Genomic DNA, 14,222 nt, shown 5'->3' with positions numbered 1-14,222 from the left:
TCTCTGCCTGGAAAAAAATAAAAGTGAAAGAGGGCTCCTAGCTGCACACCAAAGGCCTTTGTACTCTTGAGCCAAAGTAGTAGAGTGCCTACCCCATCCAAGAGCCTTTGTTCATTGAAGTTATTGAAACAGAAAGAGAGTGAACAGTTGACTTCACAAAACCGAACTCTAGCCTCAATTTCCTCATCTGTAGTATAAGGATAATAATGCTGCCTACCTTGATGGCTTGAGAGAAGAGACACAGTTAAGCACTCAATAAATGCTACCTCTTGTAATTATCTTCCTTACAAATACCCTGCTATTTGTCCAGTGGTTTAAGAGAAATTCTGCACTTTTTATATTCTTCTAGGGTAAGGAGCAGATTGGGTTGCCCAGGAGCTGGGTATGATGGGTATTTGTTTCTTCAATTTTGTGAAGGTAATTCAGCCCATTTCTTGTACAAATCAAATATTTATTGATACCATGATTACACTACATTGATTACATGATACCATGTTCCAGACTCTGTCCTAGGCTTAGAGATAGAGCACAAAATGTGGTATACAAGATCCCTGCTTTCAGGGGGTCCTCCCATATTCTAAGGAGCCTTGGTGCTGCAACTGTTAAGAGCTTGGCTGTTAATCGAAAGGTCAGCAGTTCGAACCCCCCAGCCGCTCTGCAGAAGAAAAGACCTGGAGATCTGCTCCTTTTAAAGATTACAGCCTAGAAAACCTTATGGGGCAGTTCTACTGTTTCATGGGGTTGCTATGAGTTGAAATTGACTTGATGTCATCTAACAACAACCCACATTCTAGTTGAGGGTGAGGATGACAAAAATTAGTTAACAAAAAAAGAAAAAGAATACCAGAGAGTGTATGCTATGATAAAAATAGAAAGATTAAAAAAAACAAGCCAAACCCATTGCCATCGAGTTGATTCCGACTCATAGCGACCCTAGGATACTTTAGATAGAGTGGGGAAAGGTAATAACATGTTTTACTTCTGAATGATGATAAAGAGGCAACTATACAAAGATCTGGGCAGAAATAAGGGTGTAATCAAACACCCGAAGGAGGCAGTGGCCTGGGACATGGTGAATGAGGGAGAGGGTGGTACAAAGATGGAGAGTTAGGCAGAGGTCAGATCACTTAGGGTCTTGAAGGAGTTTGGATTTATTTGAATCATAATAAGAACAAAGTCATGACCTATATTACTACCATCCTTTTTTTTTTTTTTTTCACTAAAAAACTTTCCTCAATCAACCCCATTTTGCTTATATTGAGTACCTTTGAGAAAGTGGCCACCGGTACAGAGAAAAGTGCTGCTTTTTTGTAGGACTCTTTTGTCAGGTTCTGAGTTATCATATCAAAAGCGCAATCAGTGGATATTGTGAATCAGCGATTCCATCATCATATTAAGAAGGAAAAGAGTCAGACCCCAGATTCAGCCCTGCCTCAGGAGAGGTTTAATTACAATGAAATTAAAATCTGCTGAAACCAGCAGAAGACTTAGAACATGAACTTAAAAATTGTTTCCATATGGTATTATTGTTTGAAAAATGGTTAGGGTTGGGAATTTTATTCTAATCCATTCAACCTACTGGCTTTTAATTCTTTTAGAAGTCAATAGATACGTCAAAGAAAATGATCACCCCTTCCAAAATGCCGCTCAAAATCCTCTCACTTTCTTTACCTCCTGATAAGGATTAATTTTAAAGACATCAGCTTCATATGTCCTGTGCTATTTTAGACTGTCAGGGTTGTGTTCAGTTGCCTTCTAAAGCTTTATTTATTTATAGAATAAAAGAGTCATATGTGTGGAAATAATAACACTTTTGTCAGAAAGTCAGGCAACAATATGGAAGCTCCAGGGTCCAAGCGCTGCTCAGTGGCGCACACTTCCTAGGCAGCAGGCAGGGGCGAGGGAAGAGGGAAAAGAAATTGCTTGCCCTGCAGCAGAGATCCTTAGACTATAAATAAGCAAAATCGAACAATCTACATCGTCTGCTTCAGCAGAGTCCCTCAGCTCTGAAATGCCCCCCATCTCCCACAGCCTTCCCCACTACAGATGACTCACTGACCGTATTGTTGTTTGTTATTAGGTGTCGTCCAGTCGATTTTCGACTCGTAGCTACCCAATGTGACAAAGTAGTATTGTCCTGTAGGGTTGCCTAGGCTGTAATCTTTATGGGAGCAGATCTCCAGGTCTTTCTCCCTCAGAGCTGCTGGGTGAGTTAGCAGTGGAGTGCTTAACCATGACACTATCAGGGCTCCTTTCATGGACTATAAATAAAAAATAGAAGGGAAAAAAATTTTTTTTTTTCCTGTGATCCTTGTACTCAACCCAGCAAGACAATTAATGTTAAACTTTGAACAACTTAGTCACCTTTTCATGTTTTCTTCTGATTTCATCTTCCCGATAACCCTAAGAAAACCAGTTGCAAGAGAGTATATTCCGACTCATGGCAATCCCATGTGTGTCAGAGTAGAACTGTATTCTGTTGAGTTGTCAGTGGCAGATTTTTTGGAATTAGATTTCCAGGCCTTTCTTCCCAACCACCTCTGGGTTAGTAGACAATCGTGTTAACTATTAGCACCACCCAGGGACTCCCAATAACCATAAAAAAAAAAAACCATAAAGATAAGTGCAATTATTACCACCACTTTCCAGATATGGAAACTGAGGCTTGAAGCAGAGCTGGTGTCATGGGTGTATGACATGAGCAGTCACTTAGGGCCTGTGGTTAGAACAGCACTGCACTTGGTTTAAGGAGCCCTGGTGGCACAGTGGAGCCCTGGTGGCACAGAGGTTAAGAGCTTGGCTGCTAACCAAAAGGTTGGCAGTTCGAATCTACCAGCCGCTCCTTGGGAACTGTATGGGGCAGCTCTACGCTGTCCTATAGTCGGAATAGACTAGATGGTAACAGGTTTGGTTTTTTGGTTTGTTGATGCAATGGTTAAGCGCTTGGCTGCAAACTGAAAGGTGTGCCTTGGAAACCGGCAGTGGCTCCTTGGGAGACAGACCTTGTGATCTGCTCCCATAAAGATTACAGCCTAAAAAAACCCTATAGGACAGTTCTACTCTGTCACATACGGTCAGTCTTAGTCGAAATCGACTCCATGGCACACAGCAGTGCTTGGTTTAATATTCTGCTGTCGCCATCTTTATTCATAGTTTTTGAACAAGGGGCTCCACATTTTCATTTTGCACCCAGTTGCACCAATTATGGAGCTTATCCTGCCCAGAAGGGTTAAGTGACATTCCCAAAGTCCCATAGCCAGTAAGTGGAAGAGCAACTAAGATTCATTCCATTCACTATGCTCTAATTGTCTTCACAGCATACCTGTGAAGTACGTAAGAGAGACTCTGCTTCTCACCAGTAGGAGAAAGAGAAGTACAGAGAGGTAGAGTACTTGCCATCATGAAACAAAATGGCAGGGTGGGAATATATATTATCTTAAGAATAGAACCGGGTCTGAGCACCATCAGCTCACTGGCGCTGAATCCACTGCTTGGGCCGGTACTGCATTTTACAGCCTACACACACAGATGCTGGTGCCAGAAAACACGGTCCTTCTCTACAATTATAGGTTCTTGGGCTGTCTGCCTTTTGCTCAATTTCAAAATAGCACAGTTGACTTTGTTTCTAGCCAGGAAAAAAATAAAAAAAGCGTTACTCTTCCACTCACCAGTCATACAAAGACACCTCTGTGGAATGAATACACCATACTGTGGCCTAACCTCTTTATCTCCTTTTGCTGGCTCCAAGCTGTGAGCAGTGAGAAGTGAGTTTGGGAGATAACCAGGAAGTAAGGTAGCTCATTTGAATGATAAAACAGGAGACCCATTTCCGGTTTGGACATGGATGATGTTTTAATGGGAACAAATTTGGAGTCTGTACTGAGGACCTGGGAGTACCATAACAGCATGGAGGGGAGGCACTGGATTTTTTCTTTCGAGGAAAAGAGTTCTTTGATGATAGCTGGACAAGGAAAGCATTTGTTGTGCTTTGGCTTTCAAGTACAGGAAAGTAGGAAAGGAACAGATAGATCAGGGCAGAGTACTCTGGTCCTAGTCCTGGCTCTGAAACTAACCGTGAGCAAGTTACTTTACCTCTCTAGACCTTAGCTTCCCATCTGCAATATGATGCTTAAAGTCCCTCCTATCTCTCAATTTTAAAATCACTAATGAACCTGTTGGAAACCCTGGTGGTGTAGTGGTTAAGTGCTATGGCAGCTAACCAAGAGGTTGGCAGTTCAAATCCACCAGGCGCTCCTTGGAAACTCTATGGGGCAGTTCTACTCTGTCCTATAGGGTCACTAACCCAGTACCCTATGAGTTGGAATTGACTCAACGGCAACGGGTTTTTGGTTTTTTAACGAAGCCGTTAAGTGTTCTTTGCATAAACAAGAGAGCATGACATACAATTTTTCAGTTAAATTCACTTCCCAGCTATTGTAATGTGATCCTATATAATTTATTACTAATTTTTTTCCTTTATGATTGAAAATCATACATCAGTGGAGAAACTGGACAACACCTTTACCGGGTGATCAAAATTAACATCACAATAGAGGGTCAGATAGAGACTGTGTACCTCCATGTATGAGGTCAAGAGAAGGACACAGCATCACTTAGGTAATATTCAGGCCAAAAATACATAATCTGAATCTAGACACAAGCAGTTATGTGCTCGAGTACTAACTGAAAGGTTGGCAGTTCAAACTCACCCAGAGGGGCCTTGGAAGATAGCCCTGGTGATCGGCTTCCAAAAGGTCACAGCCTTGAAAACCCTATAGAACAGTTCTACTCTGCACACATGGGGTCACCGCCATGAGTCAGAATCGACTCAAAGGCAATTAAAAACAATATGAGGAAACATCAAACAAACTCAAACTGAGGAACATTCTTTAAAAAAATTGGCTTTCTTAAAAAAATGTCAATGGCATGAAAGACAAGGAAAGTCTGAGGACATTGTCCAGACACAAAAAGATGACAAAAAGACATGGTAAGACATGTAATACGTGATCCTGTACTAGACCTGTACAGAAAACATCTCTAAAAAGATATTATGGGGGCAATTAAAGGAATTAGAATATGGACAGTATATTAAAATATTGATGTTAAGTTTCCCAATTTTATAAGCATACTGTTGACATAGAGAATATTCTTGTTAGGAAATACACATTCAAATATTATGGAGTAAAAGGAATGACATATGCAGATTTTCAAATGGTTCAGGAAATATATATATTATGTATATATTTATAGAAAGAGAATAATAAGGCAAATGTGATAAAATGTTAAAAATTGGTGAACCTGAATTACGTATATGGTAGTTTCTCATTCTGTTCTTGCAAATTTTCTCTAAATTTGAAATTATTTTAAAAATAAAAAATTTAAAAAGTAACACATGTTCATTGCATAAAACTTCCTTAGGAAGAAAAGGAAAAATCACTTGTAATCTCAACCCCCAGAGATAGCTAACTGGTAATATTTTGTGTGTGCCCAATTTAGTTTCTTGAAAAACAGAGTTCTTTGGTGACAGCTGGGCAGGGTAATTTTAAAAGCATCTGTTGTGCTTTGGCTCACAAGTACAAGGGAGTGGAAAGGGTGGCAGATTAGGGCCAGTAACTGGATTGTTGGAGGCGTATAATGGTCCCCACAAAGAAGTCTGCTGGACCTTCTTGGAAAGATTCCTCCCATCCTTTTCTTTTGTTGGATGTTGTGTCATGTGTCACTGTTTGGAGCAGTGGTAACCATCTTGGGACTATGAGGGGAAAGCCAAGAGAATGACGAGAAGGCAATTCGGAGCACTGATATCATTGAGCTGCTTAATTAACCAACCAGAACCATCCTAGTTGTAGATATTTTGCCACATGAGATAATATATGTCCTTATTCTCTAAGTCAATATTATTTACGTGTTCTGCTACAGACAAAAGCACCCCAAAACTGTTAAACCCCTACTTCCTTTTAACAAGATAATTCAACCTGTTACTTTGATCATTGTCATGGGTTGAATTGTATTCCCCAAAAATATGTGTCAACTTGGTTGGGCCATGATTCCCAGTATTGTGTGGTTGTCCTCCGTTTTGTGATTGTTATTGTATGTTAAAGAGGATTAGGGTGGGATTGTAACACCGCTACTAAGGTCATATCCCTGATTCAATATAAACGGAGTTTCACTGGAGTGTGGGCTGCACCACATTTTATCTTACAAGAGATAAAAGGAAAGGGAAGCAAGCAGAGAGTGGGGACCTCATAGTACCAGGAAAGCAGTGCTGGGAGCATAGCACGTCCTTTGGACCTGGGGTTCCTGCGCAGAGAAGCTCCTAGTCCAGGGGAAGAATGATGACAAGGACCCTCCTCCAGAGCTGATAGAGAAAACCTTCCCCTGGAACTGACACCCTGAATTTGGACTTCTAGCCTACTAGACCGTGAGAAAACAAATTTCTCCTTGTTAAAGCCGTCCACTTGTGGTATTTCTGTTATAGCAACACTAGATAACTAAGACACTCATTTATCAATCACATGTAGCAAAAGCCCTCCCAAAGGAAAAAAAAAGTCATGGGGCTGAATTATATTTTTGAGCGTGTGGTGGTTTCACCAGGCAAAAGCTAAAGGGAACACAAGTTTCCAGATTGGAACGGGCAGTGTAGGCTTCATGCCCAGAAAGTGGGAAAGGGTGGGCCAACTCCACTTTGTGTAGAGAAGCCCTGAGTTTCAGAAAAAGTACCGAACTTGCCTTAGCTTCCAGAAGGGGATTCGGTTTGGTGGTAGAGAAAGTAGAGGAAGCAAAAAAGGTTGTAGCCCCTGGAGTGGCTCAATACTTGTGCTTCACATACAGGCTGCATTAAGAATGTTGAGCCACTGGCCAATCCTAGCCTATATAAAAGATCTTTGCAACAATATGGCTCCTGGGAGTGGGGATCAATGGCAGAGATAAGGTCCGAGAGAGCCAATGTAGCAGGTGGTACCTGAAAACTATAACACTTAGTGGAAGCTGCACTTGACACTCAATAAATACTAGTTCATTAATTCATTCAATACTTATTGAGCACCCACTATCTTCTAAGTAATGTGCCTGTATCGAGGGCATACAGCTTAACATGGCATTATTCACGTTCTCATAGAGCTTACAATCCAATTTTGGGAGGTTGTGTGGCATATGAAAAGGAGACAGGTTTTATAGCCAGAGAGATCTAGATTCAATTCTTTCTCTACCATTTACAGTGGACCGTGAACAGACCACGTAACGTCCCTGTGCCTCAATTACCTCATGTATAAAAACGGGGAGAATAGCAATACCTGGCTCATTAAGTAATTGTGAGGAGTAAAAATCTACATAAAGTGCTTAACATAGTGCATGGATCATAGTAATTGTTCAACAATAATGTAACGCATCCTTGTTATTGTTATATGTGTTGTTTTTTATATTATTAATTAGTAACAAATGAACAAATCTGTCTTGGAAGAAGTACAACCAGAACTCTCCTTAGAAGGAAAGATGGCAAGACCAAGTCTCACATATTTTGGACACGTTGTCAGGAGAGATCGGTCCCTGGAGAAGGACACCATGCTTGGTAACGCAGAGGGTCAGCGTAGAGGAAGCCCCTCAAGGAGATGAATTGACACAGTGGCTGCCACAATGGGCTCAAGCGTAACAGCGATTGTGAGAACAGCCAGGACCAGGCAGTGTTTTGTTATACATAGTGTTGCTGTGAATCAGAACTGACTCGACAGCACCTAAGAACAACAACAATTAATAACAATAATTATTGTTTTTAGGGTTAATATTGATTTTTTTTTTTTTTTTACATTTGCAGGTTTGTTGTGCTAAAGACAATGGACTTTTCCTGAAGATAATCTGCCCTGAATCTGAGTGTAGGTCTATCGGCGAAGCCTCTGGTTTTTGAGGTTGAGTCAAGTTAAATGCGTTCCTAGTCTAGGTGTCTATGTGTCAAAAGCCTCATTACACCCTTTTCCTCAGCACCTTTCCTGAAGCATTTCACATAAGCACAAGAAAGCTTGAGTGTCAGAGACTGTGAAAGTTGCAGGAGCCCCAGGACAATTCTCCCCAGAAGCCACCCACAGTTTCACCCGGAGAGTGGAATCTGAGAGGTGGCAGGGAGTATACCTCTCCAAATGCATTCACTTTTGGAAGCAGTTTGTACCATTAAAACTCAAAAAAAAAAAAAAAAAAAAACCCGGGGGAGATTTTCGATCATTTGATCTGCTGTATAAGATTTTTTTTTTTTATTTCCCCATAGTGCCTCCCTGACTACATCTCAAGGCAGAGAATACGAAAATGAGAAACTGATTATTTCTGTCTCCACACAGAAACATTAGCTGTGCAGTGGGGACAGAATGTAACGTTTGGTATTGTTCTGAAAAGGCCTGGACCTCATCAAGTACAATCAGTAGGACATTTAGTCACATATAAGATTGCTTATTAGACAAGTGCTCTTCATTCAGGGAACTCAAAATGGTCACAATAGACACTACTGCTTGTTATTATTTAGGAAAGCAAAAATAACCACAGGACACAGGCATTTGATAAAGCAATAGTTCAATCACTGAAAAGAAATAATTTAGTCTAAATGTGCACCATTTCATTGTCTACCTGTGGCCCAAATTTCACTCAACTACATTTAACTATGTACTTGATGATAAGCACATCGAAACTTTTATTTGCTGTCATTTAATTTCAAGATGGCACCTACCCGTATTTCTCTGGATCCACTTACTAAAGAAAATAAAAGTCATTCAACTTAGTTTTTTAAAGTTTGTATATGCACACACACACATACATATATATATATATGAATAAATAATACATGGTTAAAAAATTCAAACTGTACTTTGGAAAGTAATTATCTCACCCACCTGCCCGCAACCTCTCAACTCCCTTCCTCAGTTCTGGGTCTAAAAGCCTTAAACGCTAAGGAAGGCACGTACAGTAGTACTACAGATTGGGTTATTTCAGTGGCTCAGTCTTTCTCTGGTATGTATCAGCTCTATCTTTAGGACACCAGTATATTTCCTGTCCTCCACCCCTCATTGCAAACCAGGTGGCCTGTGAGCAGTTTCTACCTTGTTCCAGTTCTCCTTGGCTGCAGGCCTAACCTGAGAAACCTGTTGCCGTCAAGCCGATTCCAAGTCATAGTGACCTATAGGACAGAGTAGAACTGCCCCAAAGGATTTTGAAGGCTGTAAATCTTCATGGAAGCTGACTGCCACATCTTTCTCCTGCAGAGCATCTAGTGGGTTTGAACTGCCAACATTTTAGTGCACCCAAACGCTTAACCACTGTGCTACCAAGACTCCTTGGCTGCAGAACTAGGGACCCTTAATCTGAAAATTCTGTCTTAACCAGTCCCAATCCAAAGCATGAAATATGCATTAGGCTCAATCCCACCAACCAGTGAATTTAATTTTGCTTCCTTGGGCGCCAATAAATCCTGAACACCTTAATAACTTTGTCCCCGCCAATCTGCTTTCTTCTCTCTAACCCAGCATGGTTACCAGTCTATATGAATGGATTTGGCCTTCATAACCTGGGAAATCCACTTGCCACAAATGAAACATACATGTTCCCCTCTTCTTCCTTTATTCCTTTGTTTAGCTATAAACCTCTCTCAGATCCAGAACTTTTCCTTCTTCATGATTACCTACCCTCTTCAAACCCTGACTCCCTCACATTGGATACAGCTTATTCCTCTTCCTCTACTCTTATATACACATTTTAGCCTTTCAGTGGTCACTGCAAAATAATCAGTCATTTCCTATTCCCATCCCATCCCCTCAGCCCCTGATGATCATTAGTCTACTCTGTCTCTACAGATTTGCCTATTCTGAACACTTCATATAAATGGAATCATACAATATATGCCATTTTGTGCCTGGATTATTTCACTTAACATAATGTTTTCAAGGATCATCCATGAATCAGTATTTCGCTCTTTTTTACGGCCAAACAAAATTCTATTGTATGAATAAACCACATTTTGTTTATCTGTCCATCAGTTGATGGACATTTGGGTTGTTTCTGTTTTTTGGCTATTATTAATAATGCTGCTATGAACATTTGTGTATAGGTTTTTGTGTAAACATATATTCTCAAATCTCTTGGTTATGTACCTACAAATGGAATTGCTGGGTCATATGGTAACTCTACGTTTAAACTTTTGAGGAACTGCCAAACTGTTTCCCAAAGTGGCTGCACCATTTTACATTCCCACCAGCAGTATATGAAGGTTCCAATTACCCCACATCCTCACCAACACTTGTAATTATCTGTCTTTTTGATTATAGCCAAGAAGATGACATTTGAGCCAAGATTTGAATGTACTGCAGGAGTGAGGCATGTGGATATCCAGGGAGAGACTTCCAGGCAGGGGGGACAGCCAGACCAAAGGTTCTGAGGTGAGAGTGTACCTGATGTGTTGTTCTAGGAACAGCAAGATGGACAATGAAACTGGAGTGGTGTGATCACTAAGGCGAGTAGGTTAGATGAGGTTAGAGAGCTAATGGAGGGCAGTGGTCAAATCATATAGGTCCTGGCACATCATCGTAACAACTTTGGCTTTTACTCTCAGAGAAATAGGAAGCTGTTGGAGGGTTTCGAAGCAAAGGATTGGCATGATTTGACTCATAGCAATCTCACTCTGGTTGCTAAGTTGTAAAGGAGCCCTGGTGGCACAGCGGTTAAGTGCTTGGCTGCTAACTGAAAGGTCGCTGGTTCAAACCCATCAGCTGCTCCATGGGAGAAAGATGGGAAGCCCTGTGGGGCAGTTCTACTCTGTCCTGTAGGGTCACTCTGAGTTGAAGCCGACGCCATTGCAGCGTGTGTGTGTGTGTGTGTGTGTGTGTGTGTGTGTGTGTGTGTGTGTGTGCTGAATTATATGTGGGCAAGGGTGGAATCAGGGAGAATCAGAGAAAGAATTGGTAGACTCTTGCAATAACAGTGGCATGCAGGGTGGTTGGTATTAGGAAGGTGGTGAGAAATGATTAAATTCTGCATATGTTTTAAGGTAGAACCAACAGGATTTCTTGACAGACTATGTGCTGAATTGAAGAAAGAATCAAGAATGACTTCAAAGTTTGTGGTTCACTCATTTTTACTTACAGATATGTCAGGAAGTACATATGAAAATTAATTTCTTCACTGTTAGCCTCAACCCAAAGTTCTTAATTAAGATAATCTCAAATATTTTAAAATATCATCCATGGTAATAATTGTTGCTGTTAGGTGATATTAATAACCTACAACTTATTAAACATCAGGTCCTTCAGTCCAACTCTCTCATAAGGTAGGTATTATTTTCCTCATTTTATACATGTGCAAACAGGGGTGTCTTAGATCAGGTTCCCTGTGAAACGAACACTGAGACAAAGATTTGTGGGTAGGTTTATTGGGGAATACTCTCAGGATCAACACCTGCAAGGGGATGACGAAAACAGAATTGGGCAGAGGGGTAAGTTAAACTGCAACATAGTTGTACTAGAGACCTCAGCCGAGCCCATGGTGTCTCAGTTATCTAGTGCTGCTATAACAGAAATACCACAAGTTGATGGCTTTAACAAACAGAAATTTATTCTCTCACAGTTTAGGAGGCTAGAACACTGAATTCAGGTCACCAGCTCCAGGGGAAGGCTTTCTGTCTGTGTCAGCTCTGGGGGAAGTTCCTTGTCATCAATCTTCCCCTGGTCTAGGAGCTTCTCAGCATGGGGACCCTGGGTCCAAAGGACATGCTCCAGTCCCAGGGCTTCTTTCTTGGTGGTATGAGGTTCCTCTCCTTTCTGCTCACTTCTCTCTTTTATATCTCAAAAGAGATTGATCCAAGATATGACCTAATCCTGTAGATTGAGTCCTGCCTCATTAACATCATAGAGGATAGGATTTACAAAATACAGGATAATCATATCAGATCACAAAATGGTAGACAATCACACAATACTGGGACTCATGACCTAGCCAAGTTGATACACATTTTGGGGGTGGGGGGCACAGTTCAATCCGTAACACATGAGAATCTCTGAGGCTGGGATGGTCCTTCAGAAATGTACCCTGGCCTGAATCAGTCATTGGATGCAGGCTACACTTGGGGAAGGAGAGCAACCTTAGGTGAGGCAGCTCTCTTTGACCACGGGCAAGTCCTAGGCAGGGGCTCAGTTATGAACTCTCAGCAGCCAACACTCCAGATGGCTGGGAGACTGAATGCTTGGATCCCCTCTAAGGGAGGGATTGAGCAATCCCACCAAACTCACACAGTTGGTGGCAGATCAGGACCTTAACCCAACTTTGAATCTAAGTTCAAAGCTCTTCTCACTATAACAGAGCTGTCACCACTGACAAAAAAATGACAAATAAAGATTTTTTAGTGACCTGCTTATTTTTTTTTTTTCCAGAATTCCTCCTAATTCAAAACCATATTTGTACAGCGATTCAGAAATGTTCGGACATAGCAGTTGACTCAACTGAACATGGCATTTAAAAGATTTGAAATAAAACTCACAACCAAAAGCAGTTAACTGGATTACCATATGTGGACATTCATAACACCTTAATATTATAGGACTTTAATCAAGGTTTCCCCCATCAATATAGTAGAACATTGTGATATCCAGCTGGAGTTGACAGCAAATTGTATATAAATTGATGTGAAAATGATAGTATTATTTTCACTTCCAGGATATTCATCCCTCAGGGAAAATTATTCCATGTTAGTCAAAATCCTAATTAAATAATCTAGGAAATTAGTAAAATATTGATGTATTTTTTAAAGAAATCTAGTTTCCTACCTTACTTCTTCACTAGTGTTATATGATTAGTACGAGACTTTTAGCTTTATTTGAGTTACCTAAACTCAACACTTGTTTTTTAAGTATATCAGCTGACACTGTAGTCAGCAATGGGAACTTGCCTGAAGATTATCAAAACATATACCAAGTTCTGTCTATAAGTTCTTCTGAATAGTCTCTTTACCTGTAAACAATTTCTGTCTCTTAGTTATCTAGTGCTGCTGTAACAGAAATACCACAAGTGGATGGCTTTAACAAAGAGAAATTTCTTCTCTCACAGTTTAGGAGGCTAGAAGTCCAAATTCAGGGTGCCAGCTCCAGGGGAAGGCTTTCTATCTTTGTTGGCTCTGGGTGAAGGTCCATTCATCAGTCTTCCCTTAGTCTAGGGGCTTCTCAGTGCAGGGACCCTGGGTCCAAATGATGTGTTCCACTCCCGGCACTTCTTTCTTGGTAGTATGAGGTCCCTCTCCTCTCTGCTTGCTTCTCTCTTTTACATCTCAAAAGAGATTGACTCAAAATACACCCTAATTCTGTAGATTGAACTCTGCCTCATTAACATAACTGCCTCTAATTCTGCCTCATTAACATCATAGAGGTTAGGATTTGCAACATATAAGATAATCACATCAACTCGCAAAATGGTGGACAACCACTCAATACTGGAATCATGTCCTAGCCAAGCTGATTCACATTTTTGGGAGGCAGGATTCAATCCATAACAAAGTCCAACTGTGACTTCTTATATCTCTCCGTCAGCATATTCTCTATCACAAGACCTTTTGAATATGTTACTCATTGTTCCAGGAGCTTTTGGGTTTTTTTCCTTTCTGTGTGTCCTGGAAATTCCCTGATCCACATGCATGCAAAAAAATTAGTCATCTCTTGATTAACCTTGTATGGGATCTCAGTGAATTTATAATCCCAGGTAGCTTTTACCCATAGCATAGTGTGGTAATTTTTAAGCTTTGGGTCATAAGAATTATTACGGGAAGCTATTAAAAGAGAAAATATCAGAGTCTCATCCCAGAGCTAAAGAATCAGAATTTTTGGAGGTGATGCTCATAGAAATGTATAGCCTCTTTGGGGAATTCCATTAAACATCACAGCTTGAGAACCGCTGGCAAGCAAATTGTACATTTCTGGCAACTGATATAGTTTTCTGGCGGTAGAATGCCAAGATAAAAGTGCTGTTTGTAGTCAATTCCTTTCTAAAATTGTGTGCATAATGACAGTCTATGGAAGTAGAAACAACAGACTGGATTTTCCCAGCAGTAGTCCACTTCTGTGATAAGGTCTACTAAAATGGTAGCAATATAACTGCAAAGAATGAGAGCTCCTCCAAGAAAAATTGCTGTAGAAGAATTGAAGAACCTGGTGATGGCTAAAATACTAAAACAAAAAGATAGTAATAGAGTTGAAAATTACGTCAAGTGTATG

Source organism: Elephas maximus, chromosome 4 (genome assembly GCF_024166365.1).
Source record: "Elephas maximus indicus isolate mEleMax1 chromosome 4, mEleMax1 primary haplotype, whole genome shotgun sequence".
In the NCBI taxonomy this organism is placed as follows: domain Eukaryota; kingdom Metazoa; phylum Chordata; class Mammalia; order Proboscidea; family Elephantidae; genus Elephas; species Elephas maximus.
This window is presented reverse-complemented; position numbering follows the sequence as displayed.